Source organism: Choristoneura fumiferana, chromosome 8 (genome assembly GCF_025370935.1).
Source record: "Choristoneura fumiferana chromosome 8, NRCan_CFum_1, whole genome shotgun sequence".
Lineage (NCBI taxonomy): Eukaryota > Metazoa > Arthropoda > Insecta > Lepidoptera > Tortricidae > Choristoneura > Choristoneura fumiferana.
This window is the reverse complement of record NC_133479.1, coordinates 12,726,897-12,749,646: the sequence shown is the minus strand read 5'-3', so window position 1 is coordinate 12,749,646 and position 22,750 is coordinate 12,726,897. Positions and strand designations below refer to the sequence as shown.

Sequence of the window (22,750 nt, the reverse complement as noted above, 5' to 3'; positions counted from 1 at the left end):
AACGTCAATTTATCCGAAATGGCGCCGATTTGTAGTGTTGCTAAATCACAAATACACAAATAGAATGGTTTAAAGCATAAAGAAAGACTTTTAAAATGTATACTTAACTCACACTGGTCCACTGGTTTAGCTTGGAAGAAATAATCTTATTTTTTTCTTTAATATATAAAACTGTCGTGTCATTGTGACAAATCAATCAAAATAAATCAATAAAACTATAGTACATTGTAAGGGCGGTAAATAAGGAATTACGAACGAGAGTCTATTAGAAGCCTATGGTCGAAGATTGAGGGCTTTAATGAATCGATGTTCGTAATTCTAGTACCGCCCGTGCGACATACAATGTGCGAGTAAAATTGTATATTAATATTTAAAAAAAAATGCCGATACCGCTGATGATGGCGTGCGTGTGCAGCGCGCGCACGGAGCAGCAGCACACCATGCAGTAACAAACTCATTTACCGACCACGGGTTTCATGAGAAGCACATTAAGGTCGAGGGTTTTATTTGGGGGGTTGCAGCCAAGGTAGCCTGCATGTTACGACACTGTTTACGAGCAAGTGTGATGAAAAAAATGTTAAATTTATAATTATACTAGCTTTTACCCGTGACTTCATCCGCGTGGAATAGTAACTTTAGGAATTATTTAATTTGTTTAGTATACCTATTCTGCCAATAATAGTACATAGAAACTTCTACGGTTTACCGAAAATAATATATTTTAATACATTGCTATAAATCTAAAATAATTTGTTTTGTTCTTTGGTAAAACCAAGGACATATATACTATGTTCTTGATAAATCATAAATATTTTAGCAATACGACGTCCATTATACCCTGCCAACACCAAAGGACTAATTCTTCATAGTGAACTCTTGACACCTTACGTCCTTTATTGTAAGTATTCTAAGGGTATGGTTATAATTAAGACGGCATTTTTACTAAGCATAGCTACACATATTTCCGAGAAATATACTTATAGTAATTTGTTTGAATTTCCTTAAGAACTTTCGTCCCCATATTTTCAAGTAAATAGGTCGAATTTTTTTTAACACATGTTTACAAATGTTTTTTAAGGGTTCCGTACCTCAGAAGGAAAAAATGGAATCCCTATAGGATTACTTTGCTGCCCGTCCGTCCGTCTGTCTGTCAAGACCCTTTATCGCGTAAACGCGCAGAGTACAGGTAAAGGTATAAAGTTGAAATTAAAACCCTAAACTCAGGTCAATAGTCCCGAAAGCTGTGAAAAAAATCAAACCTCTAAGTCAAGGCAATCAAAAGCTACAGTCATTAAAAAGGTGTTTCCATACCAATCGCCTTAACAGAAAAAGTTATAGGGTCCGGCTGTCCTAGAAACTTGGAATTTTGCATTAAGGTAACACTTATAGCACAATAAATAATAATGTCTGAATGTCTATGTCCATAAGCCATCTAAAATGACCCCACATGAAGTAGGTACATTTTGCTTATGTGCTTAGAAGGCTCTGCTAACACTGTATCATCCCCTCTGCTAACATCCCCTCGCAGGTAAAATTTTCAAAAACGCTTGAACAAATATCTATTTATTTCTAATAAGTACCCAAATGCCAAGTTTCACAAATAACCATCGATTTATCTTCGACAATGACGATCTTCCATATAAAGTTTCATCCCCTATTTCACCCCCTCACAGGAAGAATTTTTAAAAACGCGCGTACAAATATTTATTTATTTCTTATGACGTGCCCAAATGCCAAGTTTCATAAAGAACCATCGATTTATCTTCGATAATGAAGACCTTACATATAAACTTTCATTCCCTATTTAATCCCCTAACAGGTCGAATTTTCAAAAAATCACTAACAAAATATCAACTCATTTAATTTCTTATTAAGTGCCTAAATCCCAAGTTTCATGGTTGCCTAAATGCCAAGTTGTATGTTTTTATGTTTTAGTTTTTAAATGGGTTCCACTAAAAACAGCGTTGCGGCTTGCCGTAAAATTATGCTGAGTGGGGCCCACTTTATACTAGTCGATGTTATTTTTATTCTTTCCATCTAATTTATTTTTATGTGTATCGAATATGTTTAAATAAATGTTTCTCCCTCTCTTTTTCTCACATAATCTTTCATCCCCTATTTCAACCCCTTAAAGCCTCTTTTTCGGGATAAAAGATAGCCTATGTTCTTTCCCAAGGTCTATTCTATCTGTACCAAATTTCATCAAAATCAGTTCAGCGGTTTAGGCGTGAAAGCGTAACAGGCAGACAGACAGAGTTACTTTCGCATTTAAATAATATTATTAGTATTAGCTGTGGTATTAGTATATTAGTTTAGTATGTGTATTAGTATATTGGTATATATATTATAATATTAGTATGAGTATATTAGTATGGATGGATAATAATGTAAGAATAATAAAAGGTACATAGTAAGTGAACAAATTGTCTCCACTGTTGATATTTCATTTCTTCGTCATCGAAGTAAAACTCGAGCTTTAAACCCATTTTCCCCTCGACGTGTATATCCACCCTCGCCGTACCTGCTCGGGTGTTTATATGAATAAAAGAGGGTAAAATGGCTCGTTTTATGCTCTTGTACAATCTACTATTTATACTATTTTTTTATTTATTTATTGCATTTGGTTATCTTGTACTGCAAATTATTAAATAAATTATCTTTTCTTATCTTATACTCAAGTGCATAAAGTGAAATATTCAAGTAAAGACAAGGCAATCAGATATCAACAGCCACAAACAAAAAAAATCTACTTGTTTTTTAATAGTTTTTAACTTATTTTAAATTAAAAATCAATCAAAATATATCACTAAAACTAAAAATATATAATTATGTAGTAAGGTATGAAAAATAAAAGGTACCTAGAAAGTGGACGATTGTTTACTAGTATTTCACTTTCACAAAAGTTTTTTTGTGCATATATTTGCGCATAATCCATGAAAAAATAAAATGAACTTATTATTTGAAAGCTTTTAAATGGTGCCGAATTATTCTTGAATTTAGAGTTTTTAGTAAGATAGCAACACTGCAGATTTTGACCATGAAACTAGAAAGAAACCCTTTAAGGTAGGCGTCCACTTATCCGCATCCTACGCTTCGGACGTATCGGATTTGTTGCTTTGTATAGAAATGTGCGATGCTTACGATGCGGACAGGTGGACGCACTTTGAGTTTCTATACAAATAATACTACGATCCGTTGCGTGCGATGCGTCCGATGCGTACGATACCGACAAGTGGATGTTTACCTTTAACTGTCATTGAATTGTCAATCTAGTCTCACGAATTATTGCGCGGACCATAGATAGTAATTAGTTAACTCTGCTGTATTGTTACTTAGGCCCACTTGCAGTAAACACATAAATCTCGAGTTAGCGTTAAGCTCAGTTTAGTAGTATCAAATTGTATGGAACTGTCAAACTTAAGCCTGGATTAACTACTAAATCTAGATTTATTTTTTCTTGCAAGACGGCCTTAGAGTTGTAGCGTTATGTTATTATTTTATTGTTCACATTCACATTCATAAGGTACTCTTCTTCTATGATCTTCTTTCTTGCCTATTTTTCTTTGCTTTATCTGTGGTCGTATCGCGGGGTGACACTCTTTCCCGGCCCGGATAATACCGGGATGGAAATACCGGCCTTGTTTTTCGTGTACACGCCTCGCCCATAGAAGCTCCTCAGCAGTTAGTTATTGTTCCGAGAGAAGCTCACGTCAGCAGCAGGGCTACTACAAAACTCGAAACTCGAAGTTCGTGTAGTGCGGTCCCTCTGACACTTATACTATTTAATACGAGAGCGAGAGGGACGGTACGATACGAACTTCATGTTTCGAGTTTCGTAGTAGCCCTGCAGGGCTACTTCGAAACTCGAAATTCGTGTCGCACGCTCCCTCTAACACTTATATTATTTAAATACGAGAGCGAGAGGGACGGTACGATACGAAATTCGAGTTTCGAGTTTCGTAGTAGTCCTGCAGTTTCTATGGGCATGTACTATACACAAAAAACAGAGTCGGTATTTCCATGTCTGTATTATCCGGGCCGGGAAAGAGTGTCATCCGTGTCCCGTATCGCGTGAATGTCGGGATGTCAGGATGGGATCTCATTGATTTCTATTGTTTTTATTAAAATTAGCTTTTTATTGAATGAAAGTGACTATAATTGTTCGCGAAAATCAATCAGCATATCCAGATAATAATTAAGCCTAGCTTAATAAATTTGTTTCGAATTGAACTCCGTTGTGTAGTAACAGAACAGAGCGACGCGAATAACCGGCGGCCGGCAAAGATTTTGCGCGTAAGTACTTTATTTATAATTAAGAATAGTTTAAACGTTATGTAAATGATGAATTATTTATTCCCATTACTAATAACACGTAGAAAGTAAAAATAACATACAGTACAGCCCTCACTATTTTGATATTATTTTATTTTTCTACCTTTGTTTACTTATTTTTTATGACGTTCAGGACCAATTATTTTAACAATGGTTGGTCATTTATTGTATTTCAGTTATCACACGCGTAAACCATTAGATCTGGCATTCGATTACAAATTACCTATTACTTCGGTTTATAATATTTATTTATTTATTTATTTAAAGAACAGTTTACAACTTACAAACAGATACTATATTATACAACCCATGCAAATTTTCTGGTCTTTAGACTTGGCTGCAAGATATTAGGATTTTACGCAGATCCCGTGAGAATATCGGGATAAAAAGTAGCCTGTGTTATTCCAGACGCCTGGCTTCTAATATTGCTTCTAATCTACATACCAATTTCATCCACATCTGTCCAGCCCAGTCGTTTCAGCATAAAAGAGTACCTAAAGCCCAGTTTAGAGCTGCAAGAAAATTGCGCGAGTTGCATTCCATTGCGCGGCCGTAAGGGCGCAACAACATGAAATAGCTCGACGCTCGTCTACAGACAGACAGTGTCAAATCTAGTCACGTGATATATAGCGATAAAGCTGAAAAATGTTTAGCTTTATCGCTGGAAAAAAAAAACTTCAATTTCGACAAAAACACTGTTATTTTTTTTCATTAACTCTAATTTCTTTGATTTGTACCACTGCCACGACTGCTACTAAATGAGTTAAGAAATCAGCTTCCAAGGCCCAGATCATTCCTGCAAGAAGCCATCTTGTCGCTGCTGCTTGATGCGGCGACTTGACGCTACTTTTTTGAGTCGCGGGAAATTCAAAATAACCTTCAAAATGGGGTCACGTGACCACATTTATCGCAGCATCGAGCGACGAGCGACTGCATGTGGCCGCACCGGTTCCCCTTGTTTACGCATATTTTTTTATGTCATAATTCTATTTTGCATAATCTGTTTACGCATAATAGGTAGTATTTATGCCGAAACTGTTTTCGCAATAATTATATTACCTACGCAAAATTCTGTTACGCATAACCAATGTAAGCTGAATGGACTTTACGCATAATTTGTGAATTCCGAATATTGTTTAGGCAGAAAATTAATAACGCATAAATTAGTTACGCAGAAAGTTACTTTCTCATAATTAATGTAAGTAAAATAAAAATAAAATAAAACTAGTAGGTGGTAGTATTTTTATTAAGTGGGGACATTACTGTGATCTATTTTTAATCTGAGGGACTTAAGGTAACTAACGAACCTATTCAGGTTAAAAGGGGTAGATTATGTTTGTTTTTTTTTAATGCGGGGGATTGAATTCTGCATCTTTTGCATATTTTTTAGCAAATTTGAAGGCTTGTATTCTTCTGAAAAATTAATATGGTTACTATTATTATAAAAAATAGTTTTGGTTGGGTTAAAACTGCGACCCCAACAAAAATAAATCGCTACCAGGAAAGTTGGTTAGGTTAGAACTGCGACCCCAACAAAAATAAATCACTACTAGAAAAGTACATTACAACTGCGATTTCAGAAAAATCATTGAAGTTGTGAAATGATAAAATAATATTCTAAGATGTAACATTTACACCAATCGCAAGAAAGAAACCGCTGTCAGAAAAGTAGGTTAGGTTAGGTTAGACCTGCGACCCCAACAAAAATACATCGCTACCAGGCAAGTAGTTTAGGTTAGGTTAGAAGTGCGACCCCAACAAAAACAAATCGCTACCAGGAAATTAGGTTAGGTTAGAACGGCGACCCCAACAAAAATAAATCGCTACTAGAAAAGTACATTACAACTGCGACTTCAAAAAAATCATTTTAGTTGTGAAATGTTAAATGTTAAATAATATTCTAAGATGTAACATTTACAACATTAAAAAAAGTATGAAATAATAAAATATGAATTGAAAATCTGCCAAATAAACAATGTCTTAAATAATATTTCCAGAAATTAATAATCGGTGTCATTCCAGGTAATGAATATTCGACGAAATGAAAAATATGAAACATAGACTTAAATGATATTCGATTAAAAGTATGTCGAGTCGACATTTCAAGGGTAAACCGGGTAAACTATTATTCGGCTTATACAGAATTATGCCGAACTAAATTTCGGCAAGTTTCAAATTCGGCGTAAATAAATTATGCGAAACCTGTTATGCGTAATCAGTTTCGGACATTAAAAAGTATGCCAAATAGATGTCACCCGGCCGCATAAGCCAATGAATTTGAAGCGGTCAATCGAGCGCCGCAGTGTAAATGTAGCTTGTACGATTTTTTTTTGTGTCTTAGTACGTCACAGATCCGTTCATATCTTAACATTTTATAGACGTATAACATTGGTACCTGCTTACCAAAACTTATCTTGTATTAACAGAACTACCTATACCTACGCGACATGCAATGCAATATTATGGTGTAACTTGTCAAACGTATTAACATTTACCAAGTACTTATGTACAGGGAGTAGGAAAACCTTCGTCAGTTATTAAATTGATTCCTTTATACAGTATAGACTAGCTCTTAGTACGTTTTGAAACCAAAGCACTAAGTAGGCAATATACTAAGGGCATATCAAATTATACTTACTTATCATGATAATTGACAAGGTTTCATTTTTTTAACACCTGTAAGTTACTACAGGAATCGAAAGAGTTTTGCCTCCTGAACATGGGAAAATATTTATTATAATTAAATAGAAAATTTACAATGTTATATTGTACACATTACCTAATAAACTAAAGATAAATCCTGACTAAATAAAACAAATATGTCAAATTAAATAGAATATCAAATTAATCAAACCACAAATAATCAAAAGAAACCAAACAATGTCAAAGAAAATTTTAAAATTATAATTTATAATCTATATAATACAATAATAATTTATTAAAAACAGTTATACAAAAAAAAAATTAAAAAAAATGTCAAAAATCACGAAAAGGAGAAAAAAAAATAAAAAAAAAATTATAATTGATTTCTCCATATTTAAAAAAATACAAAAAAATGAAAAATATGGCTGAATTTGCCAACACTACGACAGTATAGATATGTTTCCTTTGCCTTTTTCACCAGAAAAAGGAGCTGTCATAATTTTGACAACGTCTCTATGCAACGTCTACGTCAGATTTACGTGATCTTTTTTTTAACAGACTAGACAAAAGTAATGGATCTTTTGTGTCTTAGTTTTGGAGTTATGCCCTTTTAGAATAAGCAAAATCTTAAAAAAATGGTAATAAATTAATTAATAGTTGTAGCGAAATTTTAAAAATATCAGCGTTTTTCTCTTTCCAAACAGAATACAGAGAACGAATCAAATTATAGTCTTAGAAATATGAAATCTTGACAATTAGGGGCTAAATAGTATACACCTCTAACATATATCTAGTTTCATATCAATACCAAACTTTTTTATAAACAGCGTCGTAAGAGTTTGAATCAAATAATGTTCTATTTAATTGTCAGTGTTTGTCAGTGCCAAGGTGTAGTGGTAGGGTTGCTATGGTCACCTTTAAACAAGATTATGTTTAGCACAAAGGTTTAGCAGGTTTACAGTTTGATGCAGTATGTCATACTCAATTGGTAAAGCAGATTATCGCTCATACTGAGCAAAAGAAAATAGATCTTAAGGTGACGAATCTTTTTTTACTCCGACTGTACATATACTTTGCAAATATAAATAATTAATTAATTATATTAGGTACCTATATCCGGTCCGGTACCGGTACCTATATCCTTTGTTTCCTTCCATTGACTGGTAAGATACTTAGGTATTTTATGTATATATATTTATTTTATACATACATAGTCCCCATGGGTCTTCAAAAAATAAATACTTAATTATGATGTCTCATCTTCCGAATTTTTGTCACAAATTTTTGCTAGAAAACCGCAAGACTACATGACCTACACGAGCTACAAATTACATACATTCTGCGTATACCAAATAAGATGTTGGATATACAATGGCATACATTCTTATGCATGATAAACTGGTAGGCCAGTGAGGCGACGTCGCGGCGCCTTGGTGGGCGCCACCCTCCAATCTTCCCCTTATAGGCGTGGTCAATGGTACCAAACTATGGTAATGGTAGCCATCATGAAGCCTCCTGAGAGACGGTGTGAATTCAATAGATTGAAAAATAATTTCTTCATTAGTGTAAGTGGATCATCGTCAGATCGTCACGCTCCTTGCCTCTTGCTTTCTTTATTATATTACGTGCGTAAAAGGCAGGGCCTAAAAGCTACGACGTAACGTTGGAACCTTTAAACGCGATGCATAACAAATCAGCAAAAAAAACTATTCAGAATTAAAATTAAACCATATACAATTCCCATCTCCAAAAATAAATAGACATCGGTATCGTAGCTGAAGGCGGATGAAAATTTCTCAAACACGACACCGGACCGAATCATATTGCAGAAATATAATATTCGCTCTAAAAATATATCCGTTCCACTCGCTTCGGAAGCGACAGCTTAAGGCGAACTTCACGTGTGATTTGCTCGATGCGCATTCCCGGCACGAAATTGGTCGACGATCCGGCAAATCTGGGGCAAGAAAGCCTGAACATTTTACCCTAGTTCTTCAGAAAAATCACAAAACTATTAAACAAGTATCATATCATTCTTCAATCAAAATAACTGAGGATCATAGACGCATTGTGACGGCAGTAGACTGTGACCAAAAATTAAACGTCACGTGTAACATAAAACATAACCGGAGAGATCTGTCTGAGCGTGATTCCTAGCCGTTCGACTTGGTTACGCCACTTACGGCATGCTAATCAATTAAAACGAATAAGAATACTTTCAGGAAATGTTGGAGAGTAGTCCGTGATCTACCTGGCTACTGTCTACACGCTCTCGTCTAAATGTTGCATTCGTAGAAGCATCGGTTACGTACGTCTCTTGTCCGAACGGTACAGTGATTCCGGCTCTAATTAAAGCTTAATGATTCAACGATCCCGTTTTGTGTTAATTTGCCTAAAATTCGCAAACGTAACGGTTCGGCGTGTTGAAGGCTGTCTGATGTAAATCCTGTGGCTTACATTTTATCATTGCTTTTAGTGAATGTAACATCAGTCTATGAATGAATATCATAGTCGAGCTTTATTATAATTTATGCAACATGAAAAAGATACACGTCTAAAAATATTTATTGTTAGCAAAAGGACGTGTTTACTTGCTTCGTGCGTACGTCGATGTTTCAGAAGGAGCAGCGTAACGTTTTTAATACGAAATTTATAGCCACATTATAGGGGTAATCTTGCACAACCCCACATTACGGCGACCTACTTTCCTCGGCCAATACTGTAATCTGAAATCTGTGCATTAATGTTTGATAATAAATTACTGTTTGTATACACACACAGCACATACTAGCATCTTGCGCCACATTGTTGGGTCAATATTGTCCTAATTTAATAAACTTCGTCTAGTAACTCTTCTTTATCGTCCCGATTTCCTTCAAAGGCTCTTGTTAAACATTCATCCCATTATAGGTCGTAGAGTAGAGACGATCCAATGAGGTGCTCGTTAAGCTTTCCCGATTTAGCCTAACCCATTATAAACGCCTGGTATATGTGGAAGTGACGATATAGTTTGTTGAACCACTTTAAGAAAGTTTGAGCGATAATATTCTTAACGCTCTTCAAAGATAACGACTAAAAAGCTTCTAAATACATGTACAATAATTTATAGATCAACGTGACTATCTAAAGCTGTTAACTTTTCACGTGGGTATTATAATTAATGTGATAATAGTTCGTTACCCGAAGTGTAAGTGGAATAACCGTATTTGTTGACGTTACTAAAATATGCCTTTTTTATTTTAAACTTTGCCGTGAATAACTTTGCTGATGAATATTTTACTGGCACGAAACAGGGCAAAGCGCTCCGACCCGTTTCATTCACCAGTTGGTAACTAAGATCCTAAAATAATGTCGCGCAGCAACCGCCTCGAAAGCTCAATGGTTCTATTATAGCATTCATCTATTATGCATCTGGTGGAGCTCAATCGGCCAGACGTAAACGAAAATTATTACGTATCTATTAAAGTAGAGCAGAGGAGGAAAGGCAGCAGTAGCTCGATGTCAAGTTTAAAATGTTTAGTTAGCTGCTTAATAAATTGGTTATACTTTGAAAAATGAGCTCTGAGCTTCTCAATTGTCTTAAAATAGTTCATTCTTTTTGACTGGCTTGAAAAAAATAAGGTGGTTCTTAATTTGACGTTTTCAGGGTTCCGTACCTCGAAAGGAAAAAACGGAACCCTTATAGGATCACTTTGTTGTCCGTCCGTCCGTCTGTCAAGACCCTTTTTCTCAGGAACGCAGCTGTGGTGTGGTGTGAAGAAATCAAACTTCTAAGTCAACGCAAACTCATCAAACGAACGTGTTTCCATGTATACAAATAGCAGTGCACTGAAAACCTATAGGACACTTCCAGTTGTCCTAGAAAATTGAAATTTGGTATGAAGGTATAACACAATCAACTAGAAAAATCTGTAAATCTTGATTTTTTATGTCTGTCTGTCAGTATTAATGACCAATTTAATCTGACCCCACACTGCGTACATTTTGCTTAAGAGTAGGGGTCCGTATACACTGGATGTATTAAATCACTCGGAAAAATCGAGAAATATCTTCAAGACACACGATTCCCGTTTACATACCTATAAATGTGCACGGAGCCCTCGGTGCGCGAGTTCGACTCGCACTTGCCCGATTTTTTTGTTTGTCCGTTGTGTGTTGCTCACGAGCAATTTCAAAGATCCTTCGTTTGTTCGGATATCATAATAACTTCCTTTTTTGAAGTCATTTGCAAATTAATAAAATTGTGTACGTTATTATTTGTCCAGACATAATAAAGTTTTATATTATGCTGATACTCGGTAAAAAAAGGAAACAGCGACTCGACATGTACGTGCGTGGGCCCAGCAAGTTATCGAGCAACGCTATCTATGTTAATCGCATATTTTTGTTTCGAAACCTCTTGCAAATCGGGACTTACACGGTTGGTATATTATGTATGTAATATACTGTTACAATCGACATATTCTGAATCAAGTCAGAACCACTTTTTACTAACAGTACCTTTTTAGGAATCAGATCGCAGTATTACAAGTTCGTCCTAAGAAAATGACTGGTCTCAGCATACATTTCCAAGTGCTGTACCGTATTTCGTAGTAACGCTAGAGTTGTGTGAACTTTCTACAGTAGTTTGTCTTCTTATCCTGTAGTGTAGGATAACACATCACTTTGCAATTATTCTGCGAACGGAACTTCGACTACAAACTTGGTGTTCTCTGCTACTTTCAACTCTGAAATGTGTTGCGGTCGCTATAAACTTACCATAAACCTCTTTAGTTGGTAAATTAATTACTTAGTCTCCACCTCGGTAAGTGTAGAATCTAGAAGACACTGAAATACACGAAGAATTATAAGCCTAGATTTACCCTCACTTACGAAAATAATCGTTGTCAACTTGGTTTATTACGTAAATACTTAAGGTGCGACCAAACCGTTGCTTAAAAAACGGCGACGTACCGTACCGTCACCGTTTTTTAAGCAGCGGTTTGGTCGCACCTTTACTTGTACGTGTACACGGTGATGGACGTATTTTTTGGGACCAAGAAGGTCGAATGTAATGTAATAATGCTAATGTTTTTTCTTATTTGTTAGTTCCTACCGCTCCATCTTGTTTATTATCCCATTCAATGGAACAACTGTGTTAATCTCGTACCATTTATCCGATGTAAGTATTGACCATCAAGGTAATGTACGTATAGTAATGGCTTTTACTCAATTAAAACGAGATCAAGAAAATTCATAGTAAACATTATTTGGACAATGTTACCTTCTGAGGACGTAAAACTCACAAAAGTACTTAAAATATACTATAAAAAACTTCAAGAACGATCTACAGCGCAGGCCATTTTAGTCTCAAGATCAAAGATTAAAGTGCAATGTTCTCTAGGCCCTAATACGGATGTTGTCTTCGCCGTTTTGGGTCTACAATATGCCGTTCCGTTACTTCGATAAAAATGATGCAAATCACACAAGTTATTTTGGAGTGCTAAAACGGGCCTCATTAAGCTGTTGACTTTTTAAAATGTTATTCGAAAAACTTTCCTCTTGGTTTATTTGAAAGAGCTGTAATTCGAGTGTTGTAATTTTAAGGCTCCTTTCAAGTGTTAGAATTACTTCGGTAGCCGGAACATGTCTCCCAACAATGAAACTTATGAATGGAACAAGGAAATCGGGGCGAACGATCATTTCGGTGGAGATCTTTGCTGTACTGATGTTCTCAAGTCCGATTAATATGATGTTGATGATGTTGGATTAACCTTCATCAATTTCATCATATTTGAACATTGAATAAAGCTATAGATAAAGATCAAGTGGCTATTGAAGAAGAATAAGTGAAGCTTTAGCCCATTTATAATTAATCAAATAAAATGCACCTACGAAGAGATGGTAATACAAGAAATGGTGCAGAAAACATTTGGATATTTCATCTTTTCACGCAAATTCAAATCAAAGGCTAAGTAAGTGTAAAAGAGCTAAGAAGAATACCGAGACGCTCTTAGTTTTTATTTACGTGTAAAGGCCTCGAGAGATTACAATTCAGTATATAATTAAAAACAAAGCCAGTAAAAATCTACCTCTATCAACTTAAAATTCCGAAGTAATGGATCCTGATCGTTGCAGTTTAAATTAATCAGTGTACTTGTTTTTAGGGTTCCGTACCCAAAGGGTGCCAACGGAACCCTATTACTGAGACTCCGCTGTCTGTCTGTCTGTCCGTCTGTCACAGGGCTCTATCTCTTGAGCCGTAATAGCTAGGCACTTGAAATTTTCACAGATTATGTATTACAGTGGCCGCGACAACAACAAATACTAAAAATAAAATAAAGTTACAAATTAAAGGGAGTCGTCTTAAATGAAACGAGTTTCATTCAGCGGTTTTTGCTTGCTAGGCTGCCAAGATGACGGCCGTCAGTTGCTAGGGGCAACGCCCGTGACCCTATGTTATTTAATGTTTAACTACTTATTAATTTGCGATTTTATTAGTGCTCTTTTATAAAACCTTCGATAATAATAATAATTGTTTCTAAGACCGTGGTTTATTTTCGTGTGCAGCATTAAGACTAAATAAAAATTTATAACCCACAAACCTCAGACACACACTACACACACTTCACAAAAGCCAACTTCAATAAAGCACTCACATTGCAGCCGCTGTATTTAATATTTTTTTCTTTAAACAGTCGGGGGTCTTTTTATGTTTGTAATTATTTTACACAGTTAATTCGAGTGTTAATCTACGAGAGTCATATTTCAAATAAAAAAAAGTTATTACTTAGAAGTGGAAGTTTATAAATTATAAAAGTAAATAATGACTAAACTATACTTTTCTTAGAAGTAGTATTTTTACATACTTATGTGATTTTAAAAATCGACCCATAGTTCGTTTCAAACATTCTTATTAAAATCAGTAAGATATTAGTCGTACGTATATTTGAGGTATCTAAGAAATCCGCACAATCATAGACACAGCAAGCGGTATCACTACTTCTCGAATTTACATCCATTGTCTTACACCGGATATTTTGGGAGTATAAAAACCATTTCAGATCCGTACATCGATGGCGACTGCGGGTAGATAATCCATTAGCCTCCACGCCAGTAACATCGTTACGTTCCGGTACTGCATTTACATACAGACGAGCGATGAAAATGTATTCCCATTTATGCTTAAATTCAATGCAAATTTCGTGTCCTCATTCCGATTTTCCCATATTACAGTGACTCAAATGAACCCTACAGTTTCGATGTTGTGATAATTCGTGAATTAAAACAAAGTGTGCTTGGTTAAATCAACGTTCACGTTATTATAAAAAGTAAACAAACCTATTTGACCGCAAAGATTTGAGCAAGCGGGAAATTCACACTTACTATTTTTAAACAATTTTACTGCATGTAACACGGTTATTGTTTCTCAAATTGAGAGTTTCTTGATAAAGGATAGTTCGAAAACCAGGCCGGTTGATGTGACTCACACAAAAACTCGTACAAAAGATAGTCTTGCGAAATCTGGGACAATACTTCTTACTCCACAAAACCACAATGAAACGTCATCCTTGGCACTGCTTTTTTCGTATGCCAGCCTAAAGATTTTTTCTTGAATGAATTACTCTATGTATATTATAAGTACTTATACTCTATGTATATTATAATGTAACACGAGTACCTACTACGCAGGTTGCTTTCCTTTTAACTTGTAAGGAATTGGTATTTTAATTAAATCCTTTATTTATCGCTTAAGGCGAAATTACGCAAATATAGTAGTACAATAACGGTTTAGAGACGTCTAATCAAACCATTTTTTTTGTCAAATTTAGTTTCTAATTTTAGCGCGTATTACGCTTAAGTCACACTTATATTTACTACCTTTTATTAGGTACACGGGACAATAAAAAAATGATTATTTAGTTCTCTTCTCTCTGTTCCAAAAGATGTGACTAGTTTATTTTATAATAGTTATCGTGAGTTGAGCTACATATTTCATTTTATTTATTATATGTATAAACAACATGATTAGGAAATACATAATTATATTATAGGGGAATACGTTGCCCTATGTTGCACCTATGTGCACCAAATTTGCTTTATGAACAAGCATCACTTTACTGCTCTGGTGCAGATTGCCGAATTTCACGCTAACGCTTCTACGTGCCACCGAAATAAATGAAAAACGAAAGCGTGTATGCAAACTAAATAAAACTATAAGGAATATAGAGGAACTTGTCTCGGTATGTCAAGTGACAACATAACGCAAAATTGCGCCAAAAATAAATGCAATGTAATCGAAGTCACGAAACGACACGTAGCGCAATAAAGAGTACGCATTTTTTATCCACGGAAACCTCTCTTGACGAGGGTGCCTGCAGCTGATGTATTCAAAACATCAACCGACATTTTATTTATTCCAACTCCTTTCCCGCTTTGAAAGGATTAAAATTGTGGTTAACTTTGTGAGCCATCCCCATAATTTGCATACCTATCGGTACAAACTATTATCCATTAAATTTTACCGTTTTCTCGGTTCGTTACCATTACATTATCTCCCATTAAGATCACTGCTATAAAAGCGTCTTTAATCACCAACCCCGCTTCTGAATTTTTCATTGAAAACAATACGAATTTTATTTACGGTACGATAAACATTTCGGCTTCGTTTCTCCGTTTACGGTTATCTGTGATGGAAGATTAGAAAGTATCGAATCATGGTTCGTATGTGCGTCCCCTTCCGTCAGCACATTTGGAGCTTGAGGCCTTGAGAGCGTCAGAGTAATCGACTTCACTCGACGAGGTCCGTGCTCGGCACTGGGTCAACAGGTTTAGCACAGTCAAGATGTTTCGCACGGGTCATGCCATGCGAAACCATACTATACCATTACCAATAATCTTATAGGTGACGCTTAATAAAGGCCGTAAGGACTTAAACTAATAGGAAAATAATATAAACAGGGCCAGCTTGTGTTTTATACTGGGTGTCTTTAAGTTATGGCTACGTGTTTGATAGTAACCGCTAAGCAAGTAAGCATGCGTAATTTTTCGGGAATATATATGTCCAATGTCAAGTAATGACAAACAAAAGAATTTTTTAAGTCTTCGAGCTAGTACGTACCTAGAAAAATATTTTCAAGGGTTTTGTAGTCGGTTCCATTTTTTTTTGGAGTCGGATTTTACGACGGATCGACGTTATTTTTGGCATAGAGATAGTTTATGGGCCCGAGAGTGACTTAGGCTACTTTTTATCCCGGAAAAATGCAGTTCCCGAGGGAACAGCGCGCGATAACCGAATACCACGCGGGCGGTGCTGCGGGCAAAAGCCAGTAAGTATATAATTATCTAATTGGGACCTGTGAATCGGTAATCTTCTTTCGGTATATTTTAGGGAATCTCGTGGGATACCACTCGCATGTTCTTGCGAGTATTATTTTCTGCCTCCGATAAAATGTTCACTACAAAATATGCCGTGAGGTTTTAGAGATCCAGACTAAAAAAAATAGGAAATGTCAATAACATAAATATAATGACAGTCCCGAATTAAGGTCACAGCTCATTAGATCCACCCAGCACCCGATCAGCACCGCCTCGCCGCGAGCAGTTAGTATTCTTTATATGGATTTGCATGGGCATGCGCTCATTACATCAACTCCGTAGCGTCACCGGATCGCTCCCTTACCATAGCATGCATTTCACACATAACGAATACGGTCAGTTTGACAAAATACGCTTGTACAGGTGTTTTTGCCTTTCAGTCTTTGTCACTGTTCATTTGAACATCGACTCTGTATGTATTTTATAAAATGTTTTAAATAAATAAAAAAACCTGAAGCAACAACGAGGAGACAACGTTTATCATTTTATTTAACACTCAATCAGGGCAAGTCATTGAAACCGTCAAGGAGTTTTATTTCTGTTCTTTGTAGGGTATTTCAACTCGGCTTTTGTTAAAATGGGTCTCTTGGGTAATCGACTACACAAAGTCGCATTGAAAGTCACATTGGCTGTTACACTGACCCGCTCACTAAGATTAACATTTTCTTTATTTTGAACTAAGATCCAAAAACTTAACTACAGGTAATTACTTGAATTCATCGTACCAACTTTTAATATTTTGTAATATGGTTTTCTCTATACGCCAGCTTATCAATATCGGATTGAGCCAATTTTCTTCATAGTACAATATGTTGGCAAAGTTTTCGTTTGGCAAACAGTGGTTTTGTTTGAGGAGCCAGCCGTGGCCAAAGTACTGGCAAGCGCACGCTACGACAGGCAGGTGCAGAGGTTTAAGGGCAACACACACAGAGAGCGGGCGCGGGTCGTGCGCGGGCCCGCGACGGGCGTATTTGCATGGCGGTATATGGACGCCTTCACACAGAACGCGGGCGCGGGCGCGGGTCGTGCGCGGGCCCGCGCCCGTCGCCCGTCGTCACAAACAGCGCGAGCCGAGCGCAGTGTTACCAACTCTCAAAAATATTTATCCCTAAAGCTTAAGTTAAAAACCCCTAAAACTCGTTTTTAATGATAATGTTTACTTTAAATTTGAATATTTCGCAAAAAAAATACTGAATCGAAAAATCGTCTTAGTAACCCCCTAATGCTTTTAATTTAAAAGACCCTACACCATAGGGTCTATGGGAGGTACCCAAAAAAAAAAATTTTAAAATGTTTTCTTTGTACCATTTTGTTGGGATAGTTTTCATAATAAGTATATCTATGTAAAATTACAGCTTTGAGGCATTGATAGTCCCTGAGCAAAGCCGCGGACGGACAGACAGACTGACAGACAGACAGACATGGCGAAACTATAAGGGTTCCGTTTTTGCCATTTTGGCTACGGAACCCTAAAAACCGTATTCATGCGTAGTAGCTAGTTCATTTAGGCGAGAATAAAATTTATTTATTTTATTTTTTTAATTAATTGGTAGGTACTACAGAAAAATCTGTTATTTTTTCCATTGACTAGTATAAGCTTATTCCTGTTTATAAAAAAAAATCAGCCACTTTTAAAAAATTTCATCCATCGCCCATCATTACATAAATTGGATTTAATTAAGTAAGTAAATAAAGTTTGACCTTGGTGCGCAAGCGCTTTTGTCGTTTTCCACATATATCTCGCGGCACTGTATAATTCTGTGTCGAGTTGACAAAAATGTCGTATCTATTATTGGTTCTACACTGTTTTAATTTGTACTCCAAAAGTCGCCAGATACCTAAACCATTCTGTCGTCAAAACTATTTTGCGGTCGCTAAGATTTAAGCAAAAGTCGTCAGTTCTAGGGACTAAGTCACTAAACTGGCAACATTGATAGCCGCCGCGGGCCCGTCGCGGGTCCGACCCGCTCTCTGTGTGAATACAACGAACCGCGCGGCTCACGCGGCGGACACGACCCGACCCGCGCACGCTTTCTGTGTGTGTTGCCCTTTAGCCGCGAGCGCTGCGCACTAGGTCAACAGGTTCTGTCGAGCACCAGTGAGACGCGAAGTCTCTCAACCACTTACTTAGAGCTTTCATATGCTCCATGCATATGGCTGACGTCACTAAAGATTGGACGCAAGATTGATGTGGCAGGAATTAGGGCAATCCTTTCTCTGCAGGCTTGGCGCATGACGTGGCTATATTCGGTACGCAACAATTCAAAAGCTTTTCCGCTTGTAACAACTGTTTGTTTTTCCTCGGTATTGCCAGCTAACAAATGTAAGGTTATATAAGGTCTTGCTGCCTCCGGGTCGAGTGGAAAGAGCAAACAGTTATTAAGGAAACTTGGAAACTTGTAATTTCTCGGAAATTGTTCCTTAATTATTAAGTAATGTTTAAGTTTCCTGTACTTACTCCACTAGTAGTTACATACAAACGAGTTCCGACTTTTGTTTTATTACTTAAATATATTTTTAACTTTGTGTTTTTAACGATTATAATAAAAATCATAACTTGCCAAAGCTTTAAATTAACTATAAATATATGAAATTTCAAACGAGCCTATTGTTTTTATACTACGTGAATATTGTGCTATTCTGGGTTCTGCCTAGTTATTAGGCCGTCGACGTCCTATAACGGATGTCCGATGATCTATTGTTTGTCCACCGGTGTGTCTGCAAACTGTCTGAGAATTTGCCCCGAAGTGGCGGTAGGTATAGCCACCGTTTGTTGTTCAACAACGCATAACATTGTTTTATTACTTCTGTCGACTCAAGTTATGCATCGTATGAAAAATTGCGTTTTCAGCATCCTGTGTTGTTATGTTACTTTGGAATGAACCGTCCAATTAAAGCTAGTATTATGGATGGCGCAATTTTTGTACACTCTCCGATCACCAGGGAAGAAGACCAAAACATAACTATTGAACATAACACTCACTATATGGAGTATGCTAAAACGGTGACTATAGTTAATTTTGTTCAAGTGGAGCCCGCGTTCCCCGCTTCGCGTATTGATTTTTGTTATTTGCATCCCGTCTGCTCTCCTGCAGCTATTGTTGGATGGGTAGTCGATTGTGGTTACTTTAAATGCGTCGCAATTTTGGACGATATTTGATAAGTACTCACAGATGGCACTGCAAGTGTTCGCCGCTGCACGCCAAGCTGCTGCAACGGAAAACAATTTGCTTTGTCTAGACTGCAGACGACCAAATTGTTAGCGTTTTTACGGTAAGTTGGTTGAACTTAATTAGGTATAAGCTTTCTTTTCATTGCTTTGCTTTTAATAGATCTTATTAAAAAGTGTTAGCGAAACTGCTATTAAGAAAACTCGATGCCAACTGTGAAATGAGAACGGGATAAAAAACGCACAGAAATTGCTTTTATTAGTCAAGTAATCGTGCACATTACAATTAATTTTACGTTTAACTTTTTCAATGGCGCCATCAGCAGGCGATGTTGCGACAAATCTTTCAACGTTGATCAAATTGCTGTCCGATTTTAGTAAAAATGTCAAGAAGCTGTGAATGTAAACAAAGTTGTTTATGGCGGCTGCAGCGGAGGTGCTATTTCGAAAGCTACCTGTCATACCACTCCCGTTGCCGGCTCAAAATAGTCTTTCACGTGTGTCCAGTAATTGGGTCGCTCCGGCCATAATTGTTTATCTTTGACTCGTCGCTTCGGCGTTCGCATGCTACATCCATAACATAAAATAATTTCTTTATTTACACAATAGTCATGCTTAAGTATCTTAATAATTTTCACTACAATCTTTGTTATTATTTGGACTTTCATTAAAACAATGATGATTAATTTAAAATACATATTATTATGATACAGCAAAAGTACATAATAGTTACATCTTTACAGCTTTCGTCGAGTCACGGGTCCCACGTGATTTACGTAGCTTTCCTTAATAGGCTAATAGTGTTATCGGCACTTTGATGATATATTCTCCCTCCTTAGCGGCCAAATTTAGTTATTACCACCCGAGATTACCATGTAATTTGAGAAGCGGCAGACATCGATCATTCTACTTAGTAACACTCCGCTTGATTTATTAACCACCTCAAATTTTCTCATTGGAAATTTAACAAATTTTATTTACTTCTAAAATGAATCTGTAAATGGATTTACTAGGAGTAAATTATATAGATGAACAGTGTATGACTGACACTGTTGAAAATCGTCCTTGTCAGAGTGAAGAACATAGTTCAACAGTCTGTCTGCCCTTTAAGGCCGTTGCTTCGTCTAAGAACTTTGTTTGTATATTGCGTGTAAGTGACACGTATATAATTAACAAAATAACCTATCCTTTTGACACAAATGACTCGGATCCAATAAGTGGTTTTCTGACAAGCGGAATATCGATAAATGGCGTTGTTATTGTGTGTGAGGTCCGTTTCATTTTACAAATCTTGCTTGTTGTTGCATCATTTAGTTAGGTTCAAACCAATCTAGGTAGGCAATATAGGTAGTGCCACCAGAGTTGAGGTCACGCACACAAGATTTTGACATTCACTCATTTATTCTGCTTTTATGCAATAATCATTTCTTCGTGTAGCTGTATGTGTATTCATTTACTTCAACCGTCGTGGCACTACCTATACTAGCCTGTCACAAAATCCCTCATTTTTCTTATATGTAATACAGACGTCAATTGTTATTTTCTATTTTTTTTTCAATGAGGGGTTTTCGACAGGCGAAATATCGCTAGATGGCGTTTAATATGAGTGAGTCTCACGGTAGTTTCATGTTCAAAAAGATGGCGTTAGTATTACTTAGTATTGTGTGTGAGGTCCGTTTGAAGTTTCATTCTTGCTTGCGATTGGCTCATTTAGATATTTATCCAATCACAAGCGTCGCAGAAATGTCGATCGGACCTCACGATATTTCTCCTGTCGAAAAACCCTCATTCGATCGAACTAATTTGAGATGAGTTAGCTCTTGCTTGACATAAATGTCAACTGTTGGTAAGCATGCATGAAGCTAACATTTCCACAAGCTGTTTATGCTCTGCTCTGCCCTGCTCTGATTTCAAAGAGATTTAAATTATAACTGCATATTTAGAGAACGAAAGAGAGAACTTAATTGTGAGGATTAAATAGGAAACTGGCTGGCATCTAAGAGATTTATCTTCTGAAGACTAGTAAAGCGCGACGCCTACGTAAATGATTCGGATGGGCATGGGCATTGTTCAACGTGCACAAAAGATCTGGGGCTTGTAGTACACAGATAAGGTAGACTTGATTGCAGGTTAAATGGTAATTAGATCATCACGCTCTCTCTAACAAGGTTCGGAAGTGTATTTATATTATGAAGAAGATCCGCGATTGTGCCTCGGAGCAGGTGATTCGCATAGTTTACTACGCACTGTGCCAATCAACCTTGCAATACTGTATATTGGTCTGGGGTAGCGCTGCTAAAACGGTTCTACTACAATTAGAGAGGGCGCAGCGTGCGGTCATAAAGGTGATGCTGAAAAAACCATTTCGTTTTCCCACGGATACACTTTACCGGGACTCCAAGATATTGAGTGTAAGACGTCTTTATATTTTAAAAGCTGTACTACGAGCGCACACTGTGATTACTAAATTGCCGACTTACAATCAGTTACTGACAAAACGTGGATTTAGAGCTCCCTTACCAAGGACCAGATCCGCTTTCGCAAAGCGATTCCCTGCCTACATGCACTTACGCATTTATAACGCTGTATGTAGGGTGCACAGTATCCAACGCTGCACAACGGGCAAACTCATGTCGTTTTTGAGAAAGTGGCTTGCGTCTTTGTCATATATTGAGACGGAGGCCCTTCTTCGTGTCAGCCCCTAACCTCACTAACCGCACACTCTCTCACACACACACACACACACACACACACACACACACACACACACACACACACACACACACACACACACACACACACACACACACACACACACGCACACACGCACACACGCACACACACACACACACACACAGTTTTTTTGTTCATTCCGCTTTAGTTTTGTCAAATTGTATTGGTGTTGTTTACCTTCATTTTACTTTAAGTTCCACTTCGCGTCTACTAGGTATTGCAGATATGTATGATAATCTTTTAAATAGCATAGTGCACTCCAAGGCCCCAAGATACAGGCTCTGCCTAGTTTGGGGTCTGCCAGATATTACTTTGTATGTTGCTGATTTTTGGAAATAAATTATTATTATTATTATTATTATTAGTAATTGCTATTTTTGTTGTTTACAATGTTAACAAGCTTTTTCCTAAGAAATATATATTTAAACATCTTTTTTTGCTGGCGGTAGTTTGTCATGTCATGTCATATTCTAATGAATCTATCTTTCAAGTCTCTGCAAGTGGGTTAAATTTGAT

General features: G+C 36.7%; 1 protein-coding gene across 2 annotated transcripts in view; it reads left to right on the top strand.

The window, feature by feature from the left end:
• The first annotated feature begins 4,046 nt into the window (after window positions 1-4,046).
• The window catches only part of Src64B (Tyrosine-protein kinase Src64B), a 125,382-nt gene continuing 106,678 nt past the window's right edge, over window positions 4,047-22,750 (top strand). For both annotated transcript variants that reach the window (XM_074091289.1, XM_074091286.1), the window contains exon 1: window positions 4,047-4,293. The gene's annotated coding sequence lies outside the window, so the exon portion shown is untranslated. The remainder of the gene's footprint in view (window positions 4,294-22,750) is intronic.